This window comes from Spea bombifrons, chromosome 1, assembly GCF_027358695.1.
Source record: "Spea bombifrons isolate aSpeBom1 chromosome 1, aSpeBom1.2.pri, whole genome shotgun sequence".
Taxonomy (NCBI): Eukaryota; Metazoa; Chordata; class Amphibia; order Anura; family Pelobatidae; genus Spea; species Spea bombifrons.
The window spans coordinates 41,568,297-41,590,012 of record NC_071087.1 but is presented as its reverse complement, the minus strand read 5'-3'; positions in this window follow the sequence as shown (position 1 = coordinate 41,590,012).

Genomic DNA, 21,716 nt, shown 5'->3' with positions numbered 1-21,716 from the left:
ATCTCTTATTGTAGCTAATACTTTTTATTATTTTTATAAGAGATATTAAAAAATCTTAACGGTAAGGTATCTCTTTTTGCACATGATACAAAGTTATTTAATAGAATAGGCGTTCCTGGTGTAATACATCAAATGGCAATTGATTTAAGAAAATTAGAAGAGTGTGATATCTGCAGTTTAATGTTGATAAATGTAAAATAATGCACTTGGGACATAAAAATCCTGTACTGTGCTCAGACCCCATCTCCAGAAGGATATTGACATTTTTGAGAGAGAGATCAAAAGAGGCCAAAATGGTGAATGATTTGTAGAATAAGAGTTATTAGGAACAACTAAGGAATCTTGATATGTATGTCTTGGAGGAAAGAAGAGAAAGAGGAGGTGTTATAGAAACAAGGGAAAGCCATGTTAAAATAAGAGGTCATAGTCTAAAACTAGAGGATCAGTGGTTTAGATGTAATGCAAGGAAGTCTTACTTTAATGAGAGGGTGGTAGATAAATGGATCAGCTTCCTATCAGAAGTGCTAGATGCTATTACATTCAGGGAATTTAAACATGCATGGCATGGGCATAAAACTATCCTAAATAAAAATAATGACTGGGATGAGGTCATATGACATGATGACACAAATGATCCTTAAGATATTACATAATTGCAACTAAGAATATAAAAATGTAGTGGCCAATGATTAAGTAAATTCAACAAGTAATGCCTAAAGTAAATTAGAAGAATTGGGAAGGAGTGTGGCAACTGTAGTTCAATGTAAAAACATGTAAACTAATGCGCTTGAGAGGTAAAAATCCAAACACACAATAAAGTATTAGGGGTACAGTCCTGTCAAGAGAGAACAAAGGATAGGGATTTTAGAGTTATTATTTCTGAAGACTAAGAGAAAGGCAGGCGATACCTAGAACAGTCAGTCTTCACCTAAAGTATTATATACCTTTCACAAAAGTAAAAAACAAACACAATCATGATTTGTGCACTTAGTGTTACTCCAAAAACGTTATAATGATTTGTCCTAGTCTCTACATTTTATGAAACCTGGGGGACAAGAAGACCATCACTATTGAGGAGCCTTCTTACCTTCATGCATATGTGAGTGCACTACCAGGTAGCACAAGTTATTATAGAGATTTAGATTTTCTCTCAACACTAACAAATACATTTAAAGAGCCTTATTAAATGGGCACAAATAGCGAACATAGTAAGCCTATTAATAAATTATTGTTGTAATACAACTTTTCCTAGCACATAATTCTCTTGCAGTGAAAGAGTAATAACAAAACACAAAGACACATCAGGCGAACAATAAGAAAAACAAATTAGTTTGACGCACAACTTATTGACTAGGTACAGTAGAAAGCCATTTTAGTGTGATGTGGCCTTGCATTATTTTTCAGTGCCATGTAAGAAATGGTCATGCACTAGAAATGTTTAAGTAGATACTGTATATATGGTAGTTTGTCATTGAGGTTTAAAGCAGTGGTTCTCAACTCATGGGTCATGACCCAAAAGTGTGTCACGACCCTGTCTTCAGTGGGTCGCGGAGGGTCAGGGCCGGACTGGAGGCATACTGGCAAAATTTCACTTTCCTGGGGCCGCCTTACACATTCTAGCGGCAATCCGCGAGCAGCAGGCTGTCAGGACCGCGGCCGCAACAATCAGGGCCATCAGGCAGCCTCCGGTCCGGCATGTACTTTAGCATTACTCCCCGACCGCGAAGCAAGTTGCTTGATTGGTTTGCGGTTGCTGTCTGCTCCTAGTGGTAGGTGAATAAAGTTTTTCTCTGATTGCTCCTCCCCTCTTCCTGCTGCATCCCGCAGACAGCCTTTTCCCTCCCTCATCTTTTCTGAGGTTATTTTTGGGTCGCGACTTAATGACCAAAGACAGATGTGGGTCCTGAGGATACACGGGTTGAGAACCACTGGTTTAAAGTGCAAAGTCAGTGATATAAATTTTGTATATTAAATCTTTATTGCCATAGCAATACATTTTAAAACTATTCACTCAATGCAATAAAAGAAATCTGCGTTATGACATAACAGAAAAGAACCAATATAGTTGAAAATTTTTACTATAGTATTCATTGTTAGAACAAAGATGTTTGCCCATGCATGAAAGCATCTGTTTCGATTCTTACTTTTTAAATGAGTTTGTTATAAGAATCTGATTAAGGCCTAGATCCTAATTTGGTAGGGCTAGCTGCAGCCTCACTGTAATATGGGTTACTTGAACCAAAAATTTTTTTTTTACACCCAAGGACACACTTTGCCTATTACAAGAATGGGGACTGTATAATGTGGCCTAAACTGATTAACCTCATCTAGATGAACTATGTCATCATTAAGGAGTGGTCAGAAAGCATTAGGAAAGTGTAGTATGGCTTCTCTGGCTCCTTATTGACATATCTTGTGTAACGGCACTTGGCATCAGTGCAAGTAACCTTAATTGTTTCAATGCCTAATCATATAATCGTCTCGCTGCTGACACCATCGGAAGGACTGGGGAGAGGAATAGAAACCCAGGAAGGTATTCCAGACTCTGCTGGGATTTTTGATAACGCCCTTTCTCACTGATCATACACATTGTGTTTTTAAATGCACTGTTTCATAGATGAAAATAAAGAAATGAGTAACAATTAAAAAATGCAATAATAAAAATAAATAAATTAAAAAAAATATGGACTTACGTAATGTCCCCATGGCATCATCAGAGGTACTGTCTGGTTACAGAGATCCTTGAGTTTATAAACAGTCCCTATGGGATATCAAAAAAAATATTGAAAAAAATGATTATTTGTAACAATATTACAAATAACAAAGTAAAAAGAATAAATAAAATACCTATCACAACCCTTCTAGAAGAACCTGTGCTGCTCCCTAAATCAAAAAGATTTAAAGACAATAAAAGTATACTATATAAGTGAGCATTTTAACCCTCAAAAAAAGCTATGTGGGGTTTTACTGTGTGTAGGAAATGTACCCCGTTTTTCAAAAAAAAAATATTCATATTAAATACCATACAATATATATATATACAAAATATATCAATATAAACCTGTATCTGTCCTCAAAAAAACAAAGGGTAAAACAAATAAATGGTTAAAATTGCAAGAAATGACAGGGTTATAGCCTGTAAAATACTCCCTGGGTATTTAGGGGTTAATAGTATGTTAGCTTGAAAATCTTAATGTCTTTTCAGTCAAGGAACATTTAAAATTAAAAACAAAACAGAATTTGACAACCGATAATTACTCAGCTCATCTAGTCTTCCTAATGTATAGACCCAAACCTTAATTAGTCCTTGGACTTGTCTGTCTTATTGCTGTATCAGGCTTTACTACTTCTGCTGAGAGGCTATTGCACTCATCCACCACCCTCTCAGTAAATAAATATTTCCTTACATTAGTGAGGGGCAGTTGTTTTTAATGCCCAAAATGTTATAGACATTACACAAGGCAATGTTACCTAAGACAGACTACCTACCAATTATTAGTATTTGAAGGAACTTGATTGTGCAGTTATTTGAAGGTACTTAAATGTGCTGAAACACAGCCAAGACTAACAATACTCAAAGATAACCCAGTGAGGTCAACTGGTATATAACGGGTTAAGAAGTGACCACCACACTCAACCTGTGTTGGAATGCAATTTTCTTTAATCTGTCCCTAATCTCATTATGGCACCTATTTCCCTCCAATGTCATCACCTTCTTCCACTTTTTCCTTTCACACTATTTTCACAATTTCCTTTACCCCCAAACCCATATCATCAACTTTCAACCTTTTCCCCCAGGGCTGTAATGAAGTAGGACTGAAGCTACTGACCCATCATAAATTACATGCCTAGCCATGAAAGCTTAACCTAACCATATCCTTGTGACAGAGGCCTGGAATACACTGCTCACCAAATGCACGTAAAGCCAGAGTTAGCACAGCTTTGTTCTGCTTATTGGCAGAAGGTTATTGCCCTTGTTGAACTCACTGCTATAAATCAGCCTTGGTTTCAATGTAAAGTCCTTATTGGTTCTATAGTAGGGATTGTTACAGAGCAACACCATGTGCCGTCTCCTTCCGGCTTTCTGATCCTAGGGCTTAATGGATCATCATAGGCGGAATACTGTTATATTGCCTAGGTTAGGATCCTGTCCTATTCATCAGACCTCAGCCACTTGATTGTAAAAAATATGAAAGAATACTATATATGGTCCTAGTTAAGATGTGCCTGTGTTAAATATACATCAATGAAACCTAAGTTACTTTCTTATGTTTTAATATTGTAATCTTAAATTTGAATTGTCTGTTTATATACTCATATTCTTTTCTATAATTATGTGTGTGTGTGGTTATATTTCTATATGAGCTTTTATTAAAACTGACATGTAAACATAGAAACATAGAAAGTGACGGCAGATAAGAACCATTCGGCCCATCCAGTCTGCCCAACCTCTGAATACTTTCCTTAGTAAAAGTAAAGAATGTATAATGCTATGGACCTTGGGCATCTTTAATTTTATTGTCAGTTTTTAAGCAGGCAAGGTGCTTTTGTTCATGTGAATTCTTTGGCAAGTATGAACTGAAATTTTAAGGTGCCAGAATTTTTCTTGTTTATCTCTTTGCTGCTAGGTGTGCCATTGATTACAGTGCACCAAAAGAATTGACCAGTACCTGGGCCAAGCTGCCAGTTGCCCAGGACCCAAGCTGAGGGGTCCTTAGTGGGTTTTCTATGTGTTCAGGAGCCACACGGAGACCCCTACAGGGGAAATCTAAAGTAAGGAAAGGGTCCTCAAATGTGGGTTTTTGAGGGATCTACAAGCAGAGATTGTCTAGGGCCCCATATGAAATGATAAAGACTCTGGCAAGTACACGTTAGGTAAAATGAAAGTTTGTACCTTATATATATATGCATTAGTGGTCATGTTAATCTCTACTCACAAGAAATCTGTGAGAAGAAGTTGGGTTGACTGTAAGAGAATAGTCAATCGGTAGGTGGTAAATGTAGCAAGGCAAATGCGAGGAGACCCACTAACACCACTTTTAAGAGATGAGAGAAACATCACCATCAGTGATCAGTTAAATCAGTGGCGTAATCAGAGATAGAGTCGCCCAGGGCAGAATAAAATCCCCCCCCATGTACCACCCCCTCCCTATCCACTCTGTCCCTGTCCATCTGGTTGTAATGTTACAGACTCACGCCCATACATAAAGATATACACACGCACTGCCCTTACACACGCCTCCCATACACAAACATATGCACTGCCCATATACACTGCCCTTACACATACCTGCTAATATACACACATATGCACTGCCAATATACACATATATACACTGCCCTTACTCACACATATATACATACACTGCCCTTACACAAACCTGCTTATATACACACATATGTAGTGCCCATACAGACATATACATTACCCTTACACACACATATACACATACACCGCCCTTACACACACCTGCCCATACATAGACATATACACTGCCCATGTACACACATATACACTGCCCATTACACACATATACACTGCCCATATGCACACATATACACTGCCCTTAAACACACATATAGACATACACTGCTCTTACACACACATTCCCATACACACATATATACACCGCCTATTTACATACATATACACTGCTCATTTGCATACATATACACTGCCTTTACAAACACAGATACCCATACACACACACACACACATATACTGCACAAATAGACCCACATTATATATACCCATATTATTTGCGCTTTGGAAGTGGACAGGGTTCAGCATGGACACACAGACTGTTTTTTGGCTATGCAGCGCCATACACAACAAACTGTGATACACTGTGTGTTCTGACAGCTTTTTATCTGAATCAGCATTAACTTTTCAGCAATTTGAGGTACAGTAGTTCAGGTGTTAGATTTGACCACACGGGCCAGTCTTCGCCCCCTATGTGCATTAATGAGCCTTGGCCACCCTTGACCCTGTTGCCAGTTCACCGCATTTGCTTCCTTGGACCACTTTTGATAGGTACTGACCACTGCAGAATGGCAACAACCCACAAGAACTGCCGTTTTGGAGATGCTCTGACCCATTTGTCTAGCCGTCAAAATCTGGCCATTGTCAAAGTCGCTCAGATCGTTACGCTAAGTTATTTTTCTTGCTTCTAACACATCAACTTTAAGGACGCAATGTTCACTTCCTGCTAATATATCCCACCCACTGTTATGGCTGATTAGTGTATATGCTACAGATTTACATTTCTTATCACAGCATCTTTGTATCGTAGTCAGCGTGTACAAAAAATGACTGGTTGCACTGTGATGTGTTTGTATACTTTCTTGCACCAGTGTAGTGATCCTCCATCATACCAAATTCTGTCTATGGACCACTCCCCTTTCTTCATGGTAGTGGAGGTGGTGGCAGGATGGATAAAGTTTAATTTATTTGAATTAAAAGAGAGAGAGAAAGGCAATATAAGCTGAGTAACACATGGTGTAAAGCTGTTGACCATTTATATTGAAATAACATTTCTATTGAATAACATTCCTTGTTTGTAAAAGAACAAATGATAGAAATTGTGCAGAATACGTTAGACTGAACCTTCTGTGAATCATTTTCTTTAGTTAGAAAAGCTTTTCATTTTAACTAAGAAACTTTCCATTCCTCCTTAGCCAATTCTATTTGTATTTAACAAATATAGAACAAGTATCCTTTTGCCAACTCTTATACTCAAAATATACAATAATATAAAGCACCTACCAGTTATGTGGATGTCAACAAGAAGTATATAACTAATTTCCATAAGGAAAATACATTATAGACTGTAATTTGTACTTAGATATGTAAAGTCTACAGGATCAAAAATGCATATAACTTGTACCACTAAAATTGCTTTGCCTACAAATATTTTGGAATAGTGGTGAGCTCGGACTTTGCCAATGTTCTCACCGAGGCATGACATTCCAAGGGTTGACTTTTTCTGAAATTAGAATTCAAACCACTAAAAGGCAATCAGTGTCATTCTTCATACTCTCGTACTTGCCAATGGTGGCAAACAACACTAACTTGACTTTTCAATATTTTAATAAAAATGTACAGGGTTACAAGGAAATAAGTTTGTGGAAATGATGCTGCATTCAGTTAAGATTTCATTTTCTGTATTGCTAAAAAAAACACAAAAACCTCAGAAATGCATGAAGTTTTGAGAAATGGTAATAATAATTTCCGTGTCTACAAATGACTAGTCAAACAAATCCCACACAGAAATATTATATCATTATAATGATTTACGGATGTAGCTACCTTATCTTTCCAAAATTGTACCAGGCTATTGAAACTTTCTATAAATTACATGTTTGTGCAGATGAAAAATCTCTTCCAAGCAAAAACGACTTTAGCTTTATTTATTTGTAGGTTTGGGGGAAAATGCTTGTCTTTAAATTAAAAAGTTATTTTTTCCAATTCTAAAAGGCTTCAACTGACAGACCACTCATAAACCTGTACATATTGTGCTGTGAAAAGTAAAAGGTATACTTTAAACCAGGCATGTCCAAAGTCCGGCCCGCGGGCCAATTGCGGCCCGCGTTCCGGACTGATGCGGCCCCCAAGTGAGCCACGGGACTTGGCGTCATCAGCCGGCGCAGGGAGAAGGAAAGCGCGAGATCTGGGCTTTCCTTCTCCCTGCGCCGGCACACACAGCCACACAGCGGTGGGCGCGGCTTCAGCTGTTGCCGCGCGGATCGCAAGGGAGCAGTATCGGAGGTATTTACCGGACATCCGGCTTAAAATCACTCAAGGGAGCCGGATGTCCGGTAAAGACCTCCGATACTGCTCCCTTGCGATCCGCGCGGCAACAGCTGTTGTGTGCCGGGGTTTGTTGTCAGATCCCGGCGCACAACACTGAAGCCGCGCCCACCGCTGTCCGTGCCCTCTGAACCCCGTGCCCTCGGAAGAAGACAGAAGAACTGAAGAAGAAGAGGAGCGAAGAGCAGGAAAAGGAGCTGTAAGGAGAAAAGAGGAAAGGTAGGAAAGCATACAGTGAGAGTGGATTGGTGTATGTGTGTGGATTGGTATATGTGTGGATATGTGTGTGTGGATTGGTGTATGTGTGTGGATTGGTAGATGTGGATTGGTATATATGTGTGGATTGGTATATATGTGTGGATTAGTATGTGTGTGGATTGGTATGTGTGTGGATTGGTGTATGTGTGTGTATTTGGTGTATGTGTGTGGATTGGTATGTGTGGATTGGTGTATGTGTGTGGATTGGTGTATGTGTGTGGATTAGTATGTGTGTGGATTGGTGTATGTGTGTGGATTGGTGTATGTGTGTGGATTGGTAGATGTGGATTGGTATATATGTGTGGATTAGTATGTGTGTGGATTGGTGTATGTGTGTGGATTGGTGTATGTGTGTGGATTGGTGTATGTGTGTGGATTGGTGTATGTGTGTGGATTGGTGTATGTGTGTGGATTGGTAGATGTGTGTGGATTGGTATGTGTGTGTGGATTGGTGTATGTGTGTGTATTTGGTGTATGTGTGTGGATTGGTGTATGTGTGTGGATTGGTGTATGTGTGTGGATTGGTGTATGTGTGTGGATTGGTATGCGTGTGGATTGGTATGCGTGTGGATTGGTATGCGTGTGGATTGGTATGCGTGTGGATTGGTAAATGTGTGAGAGTGATGGGTGTTATGCTGTACCATTTCCAATGTATTTTTCATTATATAATTATGCTCTAAAGTACATCATAACTCCCATCACTCTATACTGTTCCATACAGTGGCAGAGCTGGGAGACAGAGGCCTTGCACCCCCACCGCAGGACTCCTGAAAGGTAAGTGAACTTCAAAGAGGGAGAGGGTAGATAGTTAGGAGGGGTAGATAGGGAGAAGGGAGTGAGAAGGGGTAGATAGGGCAGAAGGGAGCGAGAAGGGGTAGATAAGGCAATCATACTCCTATCATGCCAAGTCTGCGACTGCCTCCTGGAATCTGGGTATGCCTGGGCATGATAGGAATGTGATTGCTGTTAACAATTATATATATATATATATATATATATATTGTTATTTAATTGTTTTGTCCTATTTTGGTGTGTTACTTACTTTAAATAAAAGTGTTAGATTTTTTTTTTATGGTGTGTGTGGGGGGTCATATTCAGTTTCGGCCAGGTAGTTTTAAAGTGTGTGTGTGGGGGGGGTGCCACATACAGGATCCGCCCCGGGTGCCAAATACTCTAGGTACGCCCCTGCCCTCCCCTACACAATTTCTTCATCAGATGCCCTTGTGGCTGTGTGTGCCGGCGCAGGGAGAAGGAAAGCCCAAATCTTGCGATCTCGGACGTCGCTAGATTTGGGCTTTCCTTCTCCCTGGGCCGGCACACACAGCCACAAGGGCATCTGATGAAGAAATTGTAGGCAGTGGCGGAACTACTGGGGTCGCGACTGCGACCGGGCCCTGGAGTTCTGCCAGTCAGGGGGGCCCAAGGGGTGCCGAGCGGTTGCTGAAAAAGGAGAGTGAGAAAGGGATAGATGTGGTATGCCGTTTTCAATAAACTTTGCATAAAATAGTTAATTTGCATTTCATTTTAATGGTTCAGAAAATGTCAGGCAAAATGGTCGGCCCTCGCACATGTTCACTTCATCAAATCTGGCACTCTTCGAAAAAAGTTTGGACATGCCTGCTTTAAACAATGCATATACGAGTTATATGACTGCTTGTCCATGCCTTGATTACAACCTATCCTATGATATAAAAATGTTTATTTTAGTGTAAATATAGTTTCCTATGAGAGACCTTTGGTCAACAGTCACCATAGCAACCAATCAAATGTTTCTGCTAATTATCACTACTTTGTCCCAGAATTGTTCTTTATATGGAACCCTCATCACGGAGAAGAGAATCACTTAAAAGCTCTTCATTGTTTCATAGCCATTGTATAGCACCCTCCAATCTTGTGCGGCCCTAATGCTACACATACCTTGGGGAATTAGATTTATTTCTATTATATTTATTTCTTCAATAGATACGGACCTTCCACTGACCTTATTCTGCCCCGTTTATACAACAAGAGCCTACGATGCACTGATTTGCATGTGTGGAACTTGGTTGGTTAAAAGAACTGCCTATCCTTTTGTGAGACCATTTGTAGCAAATGGACTAGACATAATTGTGGTGATTGAAAAGGAGCCTAGCTGGGATAGTTAGGATGGGTGATCCCATAGGGGAAATGTGACCAGAGGCTAATGGGGCAGTAGGGGGGGGGGCTAGTTTATTTTTTAACAAACAAAAAAAACAACTATAATTTTAATTTCTAATGAATAATGCAATACTCGGATAACAGCAGTGAAAGCTGATATATTACTGTAGTTCTTGGGAATTTGATGTGCAGATATATGTAAGTGTGTGAACATTTGTCATTAAATAGAGAATTTCTGTAATTATAAATTAAATAAAAAGCAGATTTAAATTCCATTTCATACATAAATAATAAACTGTAGATCGGGAGGTCAATGGAAATCCTGGTAATGCATGAATTATCTCACTAATAGGCTAAAGTACAGTTTCTAATTTGGAAATAAATAAAAACTGTATATTATGTAGCAGGCCACCCCAAGGTATGCTGTCTCTCGCTGTTGCGTGGGCCTTCCATTCCTTGCTTATCGTTTTGTGTAGGATTGTGAGTGACCCCACTTATGGGCCAAGCAAAAATTAAATGTAAATTTTAAAAACTAAAAAATATCACATTCTTTATCAGCATTGTACATGGACAACCCTGTTGAATGTCTCAGGCTATAAGGGCAATGTTCCTACTTCATAATGTATTAACATATATGTTATATAGTGTGGTGGCAGAGAATTCTACAATTCCTATACAAGTCACTCTATACACCTTAATAGGAATAACCTCCAGTTATTATATCAACATTTCAGCACAACTATAAAACCAATGTTTTGGAAGCATCAGACATTTTTTTTCCAAAAACCCCAGTTAATGATCTAGTCTGATTGGCTCACATAACTTTTGTGTCCTGCATCTGACCCAGTGAGGTAATTCCTAAAGGGGGTGTATAATAAGGTATACTTTGCTGTGGTGCTGATTGGCAGCTATAATCGTTTGCAGAGAATCATGACTATCCTGAATACCTAAACCAACATCCATGTGACAGGCAATTAAAGATCTGAATGGCTTGCTTTATAATGAACTCCATTGTTGTATTAAGTGACTCTCATTCAAATAGGACATGAGATCTTCATTCTCGATATACTCCGGGCCTTGCATGCCCAGCCCTATTACTTTGATTTTGAAAAAGGAAATTTAGTAATATTTACCACTGATCTCTTCTCAATTGCAAGCTGTAAATTTACTATCCTGTAAGTTATAGTAATGCTAATTTTAGTAAAAGTTCCCTTCCTTGCTATCACACTAGTAATGATGTTGACATATACTACCCCTTTGCTAACAGTAAATAACTACCCAGACGTCTTACATGGCCAATGTCACATATTTTAAAACTATTTTATAACCTATGTGTAGTTTCAAGAAAACAAATGAACCAACAACAAAGGAAAAGTAACTATAAACAATATACAATATAATACAGTACTGTTGTTACACCAGATGTTTTATTTTAGTGCTTTGGAGATTACTGTGCAAAAGTTTTAGGACGGCGTGAACAAATGCAGTAAAGTAAGAATACCTTCAAAAATATATATGTTAATAGTGTAATATTGTCAAAAACTGCAGACACTCAGAGATGACTTTTAACAGCAACTTTCTTTATTTTGTTTCTTAACATCACCATATTCCTCCTTCCATGTCCCAGCTCCCAGCAAGCTAATCCCACACTTCCTGTTCCTGTCCAGAGTCCTCTTCCCTTAAAGGGAAAGAGATGCTTACTGTATGTTACAAATAGTTTATTTTAATCATTTAACAAAATTAAAATAAGTGAACAGAAGAACGATTTTAATCAAATCAATATTTGGTGTAACCACAGTTTTCCTTCAAAACAGCATCAATTCTTCTAGGTACACTTTGCACAAAGTCAATCATTTCGGAGGCATATAATTAGTTGTATGATTAAAACAGGTGCTAATGATCATCAATTTAACATGTACAGTATAGCACAAAAGGGAGTACACCCTTCACATTTTATTATATCTTTTCATGTGACAACGCTGAAGAAATGACTACAATGCTACAATGTAAAGTAGTGAAGTGTACAGCCCAGATAACAGTGTAGATTTGCTGTCCCCTCAAAATAACTCAACACACAGCCATAAATGTCTAAACCTTGGAACAAAAGTAAGTACACTCCTATGTTACTGTATGTGCACACATTCACGCTAACACACATACACATTTATACCAACATACACTTACTCATACTAACACACACTTACATACTCAGTCTAAAACACACTCCCTCTCAGGCTAACACACATACACATCCCTGCTAACACACACTTACACATACATATTGACAAACATGTATACATACCCATTCATGCAAACACACATTCACATCTATGCTAGAGCACAAACACTTAAACATACACATGTGTATGTGTGTTAGCCTGAGAGGGAGTGTGTTTTAGAGTGAGTATGTAAGTGTGTGTTAGTGAGTATGAGTAAGTGTATGTTGGTATAAACGTGTATGTGTGTTAGCGTGAATGTGTGTACATACAGTAACATAGGAGTGTACTTACTTTTGTTCCAAGGTTTAGACATTAATGTCTGTGTGTTGAGTTATTTTGAGGGGACAGCAAATCTACACTGTTATCTGGGCTGTACACTCACTACTTTACATTGTAGCATTGTAGTCATTTCTTCAGCGTTGTCACATGAAAAGATATAATAAAATGTGAAGGGTGTACTCCCTTTTGTGCTATACTGTACATGTTAAATTGATGATCATTAGCACCTGTTTTAATCATACAACTAATTATATGCCTCCAAAATGCTTGACTTTGTGCAAAGTGTACCTAGAAGAATTGATGCTGTTTTGAAGGAAAACTGTGGTTACACCAAATATTGATTCGATTAAAATCTTCTGTTCACTTATTTTCATTTTGTTAAATGATTACACATCCATGCTTACACACAAATACTTACACATTCATGCTCATTCACTAACACTGGACACATACAGATTCATGTTGACACACACTCTTCCATACATTCTCACTCTACCATACATATATACTCCATCTCTTACCCTCTCACTGACTCACTCCCTTAAGTCACTGGCAGCTTTCTCTTTGGCTACTCGCTCGCTGTGCAAGCAGTCTCGCTTTCACACGTGATCATGTAACTTCGTGTTATGTGACCGGCATCGCTCCAGGCTCACTGTGCAGCTCCACTTCTTCCTTAACACACAGCCATTAATGTCTAAACCTTGGCAACGAAAGTGAGTACACCCTTACTGGCCCAATTTCCAGATGTTCTGCCCATGCTGTTTGGAAGAAGCACAAAGAAACCAGCAATGTTGAGGATCGTAGATGCAGTGGTTAACCAAGGAAATTCAGAGCAGCAGATGAAAGACACATCGTCCTTACTTCCCTTCGTTATCAGAAGATGTTCAGTAGGGCCATCAGCTCAGCATTGGCAGAAAACAGTGGGACATCCATATACTGTCCAGAGAAGTCTAGTCAGAAGTGGTCTTCATGGAAGACTTGCGGCCAAATAGCCATACCTCTGATTTGAAAAAAAAGTGATTTAACTACTGACAGAAACAGAGGAACTGGGGTGCAGCAAAATGGAAGCAGGTGCTCTGGGCTGATGAGTCAAAATTATTATATTATTAAATTATGAAATATTTAGCTGTAGCAGAAGGCAGTTTGTTTGCTCTGGAAGAAAACAGTGAAGCATAGTGGAGGTTCCTTGCAAGTTTGGGGCTGTTTTTCTGCAAATTGTGTTGTTGATTTGGTCAGAGTTAATGGTCTCCTCAATGCTAACTAGTATAGGCAGATACTTAGTAATCATGCAATACCATCAGGGAGGCATCTGATTGGCCCCCACAGCAGGACAACGAGCCAAACATACAGCCAAAATAATTAAGAGTCCTGGAAGTGGGTATGGCCCCCACAGAGCCCTGATCTCAACATCATCAATTCTATCTGGGATTACATAAAGACAGAGAAGCAACTGAAGGTACCTAAATCCACAGGGGAATTGTGTTAGTTCCCCAAGATGTTTGAAACAACTTACTGTTCCAAGTTTATTAAAACTTAGAATTAATGCTGTTTTGAAAACATTCTTACTTTACAGCATTTTGTAACACCTGCCTTAAACTTTTGCACAGGCTGAGTATCTCTACAATTAAGGTTGATCAGTGTTAAAAGTAATAATAGTTAATAGCTACGCAATGCAATAGATTAGAAGGTATGTGTGACGGAAGCCTCCATCACTGGGACCACTGGAGAAGCCTGACTGCCAGCCTCCTCCCTATTGACTATGGGCCCTGGGTTTGCAAAGACTTCTGTGGCTACCCCCAGCAGTATCATCTCATCACTGGCCGAGGGGATTATCTCCAGCAGACAGCCAGGATCTGCAACCAGGGAGTGACTGCCATTGTTTCAGTTTAATGTTGTATAAATCAGTCTCCCCCCCTATTGTATGGTTAATCTCGTTACTGCCCCTGTTGTCTCTGGGAGGCAGATTAAGGGGGCGGTTTGTGTCCCAATATCTTGTTTTATGTTAATGTGAGTTTTGCTGGATATATCCAGTCCTGTGTGTGAGAAATAAATCAGTCTTCGTTTGGTTTTACCCTACACTGAGTCTCGGCTAGTGACTGGGGAACCGGGGAAAGTGTGTTGTCCCAGGCTAAGGGAGCACAAGACAGCGGAGGTAGTCGGTCGGACTAGCCAGCTCCGTGACAAGTAGATATGCTTAATGGGGTACATACAAAAACTCTTCTTGACAATACTTGACATGACCAAGAATCCACACCAAATAGTGATGTGTACACAGAGTAGAGGTGTGGTCGGATTGTGTTGTATGTCATGAGGATAAGAGCTGCCAGACCATATTGTGTGAAGATGAGTGGCTGCCAGATCATTTTGTGTGCTGAAAGTAGAGGGCCTGGCCTACCACATAGTGTTATGTGGAGGGGTAATGCTGCCAGGCAGTGTTGTGTGTCTTTGTGGGGGTGCAAGACAGTGTTATTTACGAGAGGAGATGGCTGCCCTGTCTCTTTTGTTTCATGTTTCATTCATCTGTCTCCCTCTCTCTTAATTCTGTCTCTGTTTGATATATATATATATATATATATATATATATATATATATATCTGCTAGGAAAAGTAGTGTGTAGTGGAGGATCAAAAATAGAAAGCAGATAGAGACAGAGAGAGAGAGATATATAGAGAGAGGGAATGAGAAAGAGAAACAAAAAAGAGAAGAAAGAGTAAGAATGAAAGCAAAAGGAAGAGGAAAAAAATGTATGTCATTTTAATACGCTGGTACTCCAAATAATAAATGTTTTTAATAATCTCTCTAGTTTTTCCTAAAATGTCTATTTAATATATTGTTGGGGTAATGTATGATAAGCACCAAACTGAATTGACTAGCCAGCATATAATTTTCTTGATATTTTTATAATACCACTTTTTACACAGCATCATGACTCTAAATTGTATAATGAAAGTACATAGCTAAATAAAACAATACAACATAATTTATTTAAAAACGAGCTTTATTTTCCTTAATACCAGGTTATCCTTCATCAAACGAAAACAATAGAGTCTGACAAAAATCCTTTTTCTTGTAAAACCTAAAAAAAACGGTTCAATGTAAATGGGAGTTTTTTATGATGATTGTGCTCTATTGATAGCAATCCAATGGGTTGTACTTTGATCTTTTGAAGCCGCTAAGTAAGCAGAGAGATGGAAAATGCTGTTGAAAATTCAATAGCTCCCAATTACACTGCAGTAGATAAAGAGCTAATTGAACTGGCATTCATTAACATAAAGCTCCTTTTCATTTTTGTAGTCATTGTAGTCATTCTCTACTTGCATAGTCATTAACAACAGTGATGGTTTCTATTATACACCTAACAAAACGCAGAAATCATCTATATTGCTAATAGAATTCTGCACACATTAAGGCGATAAACAATTCCATACTCTGATTGCAGTGTTGTCCACTTAATTTTTTGGGAATATATGTTATGTTAAATAGTCAACAACAGCTGCAGCAGTCTAGGGAAGGTACAGTTGAGTTCTCACTGAATACAGAGCAATATTGCCCAAAGCACCCAACAGTGTTGCAATCAAGTAAAATATTGAAACACCATGTTGTCTCAAACTTATTATTTCTGATTTTGTTCTTCAAAGTTTTTTTCCGTGACCCGGTGCTGTAATAGAACATATGGTCATGACCCTAGTCATGTGCTTACAGAGGAGGGGTGTAACTTTAGGCCCATGGGGAAGGCCCAGCCAAGTGACTCAATATAGAGCTCAAAACACATTTGGAATACAATCAGTACCAAATCTTTACCTTATATTTAAATACCTCAGAATTTATTTGTAACAGCCATTACAATGTTAATGCCATTGTACAGTGCAGTGCTTGGTGCTGTAAGTGCAAAGCGAAAGCCTTACAGCTAGGCTAATGCCTAGTGAGCTGCTGGCCAACAATGCTTCATAGTCACACACACGGACACTCACACCAACACAACTAGACACTAAGTACTAACACACACTTCCAGACACTCATCAGTAACACACATTCACACACATTAACATACACACCCAGACACCCAAACTAACATAGCCAGACACTCCAACTAACAGAACCAGATACACACTAACATACCCAGACACACACACATGCTAACATAGCCAAAGTCATACCACCAAACATCCTCACATACTGAGACATATACATACAAGCATATCTAGACAAAGACAAAGACACATGTTTGCACAATACAATACCCACACATAAAATACCCACACATAAGATACATGTTCACAAACTAACATATCCAAACATCATGCTTTCACTAAAATACCCAGACACGCTAACATACCCAAAGACACATGTTCTTACACTAAAACCCCCCCACCCCAACATACACACACTAACATACCAAGACACACTTTCACTAACATACTCAAAGACACACAAACATGCTAGACAAAGGCACATGTTCACACACTAAAATACCCACACACTAACATCTAGTTGTGTTAGTATGAGTGCCCCTCCCGAGAAGAGGTATTGGGTTCTCAGGGTGGTACCCAATGCAGCCCCTATAATCAGGAAACTGTCTCAAGGTTTGGATGCATCTAAAATCAATTGAGCGGGGGCTCCATAAATTAAACGTAATTTTTTTAGTGCCTAAAGAAGATCTTTAGAGCATCCGCATTATTGATTGATTGTTTAAGTCAATGTCATTATTAAAATGTCCTTTACTAAAAATATATCCTAGAAGGAAACATTACAGTTGAGAAATCAATTGCATTTTCTCTCATAAAGAATTTACGTTGCCAATCAATTAACATGCATATATAGTGAGGAATACAACCTTGTTTTTCCATTTTATTTCTGGGGCAAACTAGTAACTCAAGGACACAAACAAACTTTTAGCTATTGCATTTGTGGTAACTTTTGACCACAGGGATAGGATTTGAAAAGAGAATGCTGTAGGCAGGGGAGGACTGGCAATATTCAGGCTGGACCGGTATCACACTTAGTATATGACATCCAGCCCTGGCCAAAATACATTTAAAATGGTCTGCATGGAAAGCCATTAAAAGTGCAAAGTAAGGAATCCACTCATCATGTAAGAGCTTAAAGTTCTTGCTACATTGGACGCTTCGGTGGCCATATGTGGCATTGCATGTAAAACACACGGAAGAGCTGAGATGGCTGCCCAAAATCAGAGAACCTCCGGGGATGCCACCTCTGTGCTTGGTTATAGGAAGTGAAAGTGAAGGAACTCATGCAGAACTATAACCTGCATACCATGTGTATTCATTCCAATTGTATTTTGATTTAGTCTGCATTATAACACAAAGTCCATTGAGAGGATATGCGGGGTAGTTCTGAAGCAAAAATATTCAAGAAAATCTAGGGCCTCATACACGAGTGGCATATGTTGTACGGGCCTTACCTGAAGGGGGGGGGGGTATTTGAACGACTGCAATACCAGGTGGTAAATTGTGAAGGCCTACAATATATTAAAAGTGTGTAACGGTTTTGCTGTGACAGATTTATATTATACCGTTTTCGTGAATATTCATACGAACAAACACATTCTTTATTATATCCAATTTTTATTTTATACTTAAACAATAATTTCCTCCTGATTAAATGTTTTTCTTCTTTTACTCCCGAAAGTGTCATTTTTATACCTAATTTCCAAAACAGTATATTCATAGGACAAAAGCCAATGGGTGGAATGTTATATAAATAAAAGTCGATGTGAATTATGATCGCAATATTTATATAAAAACAGTGAGAGTTATAGTTTCATTCTTTATATAGTAAATCTCATATTAAGTCATATATTCATGAGACTTTTCTTCTTGCAGACCCATTATTTTAACTTATATTTAGTCTGCTTTTTTAAGTAGGTAGACAGGGAAAATGTGTGGGTTCCGTTGAAACCGTTCTGCTTTTTTTTTTCTTATTCAGTAATAAATGTATTGTGCGAATGCTGGTTTGAATGGGAACTAGCAATAAGTTACACAAGGAGAATTCCATAACTTGCCCTATGCTTTGAAGGGACCAAAAGACATATTTTGCGGTTTTAACTTATATATATAACTTATATATATATATATATATATATATATATATATATATATATATATATATATATATATATATATATATAAATTTTTTTTTTATTTTTATTTCCAAAAAAAAAAAAACACTGATAATTTCTTAAATATGAAACATAAATTCCAGCTAGAAAAATGATATATAAATTTAATTAAAACCTTCTGAGACAAATCTGCATTAATATATCGCTCCAAATTAGTTTTAACACATTCTAATGATTAATACATGAACTTTTTTTATTATTATTTTTATCATTACTCTGTATGTCAGACTTGGATCACCTCAAATGTTTATATTGCTTTCATTCATTTTTCATTCCTAAATTATCCAGCGTGTTTAGCCATTATAAAACGGACAAGCGGTACAGTGATTAATGTTCATACATGTATGGTGTTTTTAAACAAAATAATGTGGTCACATTAACCGCTGTATAACATATTTGTATACTAGAGGATAGTTATTTACATAGATATGGTTCTACTAGTGACTGATTTCACGAAGAGAGCAATAGTCAAATAATATTTTTCCGTTAAAAAAAAACATATAATTATTCTGGGCAAGCATCTTTGAAAAAATAATGGAATATATCCATAATTGGTAAATAGTACATAATTTACTATGAACTGAACATACTTTGCATGATTAATTTTCACCTAATGTGTCTACTGCAATTACTTTACAAATAGTGACCTATTTACCAGGAAGTGGACAAAAGTTGAACTTTTGATTCCCGTATACTAGGCAACATAAAAAAAATTGATGGTCTAGTGATCTTTCACAACAACTTCCATTCAAAATGAAACATGCTTTTGGCATTCAGTTTGGGGCTTGTCATCTTGATTAAAAAAACACTGTACAGTTTAGTCCATTGTGTCAATAAAGATCTCTTTTGGCTTCTGAAGAACAAACGAACAGTGGTTAGTCCATAAAATATAAAACATAGAGCATAGAACTGCAAATCACTTTTGCAAGTTTACGTTTGTCATTTTATATTTCTTCCTTTCTCCAAAGTGTAGACAGGAGTTTTCAAATAAATACCAATTTAAACTGTGCATTTTAGCACTTAATCACATCCAATCTTCAAAGTACACAAATCACGTTGAAGTCTCTTTTGGTTACTTATGTCTATAGTCTAAACCAGGGGTCCTCAAACTGCGGCCCTCCGGCTGCTGCAGGACTACATCTCCCATACTCCTCAGCCAGCCCCTTAGCTGAAGGAGCATTATGGGAGATGTAGTCCTGCAGCAGCTGGAGGGCCGCAGTTTGAGAACCCCTGGTCTAAGTCTTATGTAAAAAGGCCAGAAAAGAAGTATTATACAAGATTTTGACCAAATTCAATTATAATCAATTCAACTGAAAGTAATGTATTTCGTATATGAGGAGAAATAATACATTACCCAAGAAGTATTGGGTTCAACGGACCTAATAAGAACACTGTTCAGTATTCCATCTTGACCAGTGGACTTGCTGTTTTTCTCGCATTATAAGATATTTGTGCATCCAGCTAGATTGCCATCTTTTTCTCCCGTACCTTTCCGCTCCAAGGTTTTTTCTATCTTTTCCCAGCTACTTAGGGCCTCCTTGAAGGATGAATGGGAGGCAATTATACAAATTCCTCATAAAGTTATATTGATGTAATATATCTTTCTTTTAAACAAATGTATGGTGATAAATACCATGTTCCATAGATTATGCATAATTAGTTTTTTATTACTTGTGTTAAAAGTGGGATCCCATATATATCATTTTACTTAGGGACCCTATAGACCTAGATCTGCCCCTGATCACCCTCATTGCCTCTAAGACAAATTAAACTCCCATGAAGGAATATAAACTTACCAAATTCCGAATGTGAGGTTAGGTCTATTTTAAGAATTTTCTGTCATTCATCAGAAGGAAAACTAAAATTTTAGTAATATAAATCCCTACATAAGGAGCACATGATATTGGATCGTTTCTTTATCTTTGCCATATAGAGTTCTTCTTAAAACAGATGCTTCAATTTTAATTGGTTACTTAAAAAAATAAGCCACGAAAGCGTGTATACATTTTCTAGCAATACTAATGCCCAGAAGAGCAATAAATCACTAATTAGGGATCCATTAGTTCAGGATACCTATCAGCAGGAATATTTGTTCTAGATACATGGAATAATTTATTTCTGGTCATGCATTACGATACAGGAGAAAAAGCAAAAAGTCTGTGCCCAAACACATGTAGATTTCATATAAAATGTCTTTGATATGCTGTTTCACCTACTCTGCTCTATGTTTAAACTGATTTAACCTTTCTATTTAATTTTTAAAGGTTAGCAGTGTAGAACATGCCATCTGTACACTTTATGCTATTTTTGTTACTGTTTCTAGCAAGAAAACGTTTGTTACTTTGTCTTTTTTTAAAGTTCATCTGGTAGGTTCTAAATTTAAAATTCTAAATAGAAACTTTAATGATCAACTACTGAAGTACTGTAGTGTGTAGCAATTATGCTGTGTGAAGATTTCCAATTTTTAAAGCTATCCATGCAAGCTTAAGAACTATAGTAGAGTTGAGGATAACAGAGTCAGCTCTACTCTGACCCAATTTGCCCAATTGAATCGGAGATCTCTGATTCATTTCAGAGAAGAAAATGCCATTGGCAGTTCCTGGAAGTCTTGACCGACAAGACAAATGAATTGTCACAAACAGCATACAGAGAATCTCTATAAAGATTTTTATCTAGCACAATGCGTAAACACACTTTTACTAGTATGGATAGGTTTGCATCCATAACATATATTTTATTTATTGTTTTATATAGCGGCATCATATTCCGTAGCTCTGTAGAATGGGTAGACAGGACATTACAAAGAGTATTTAACATATTATTTTACAATTTGACTTACAGGTTAGGATTTGAAAGTTCGAGACATTTCCTAATA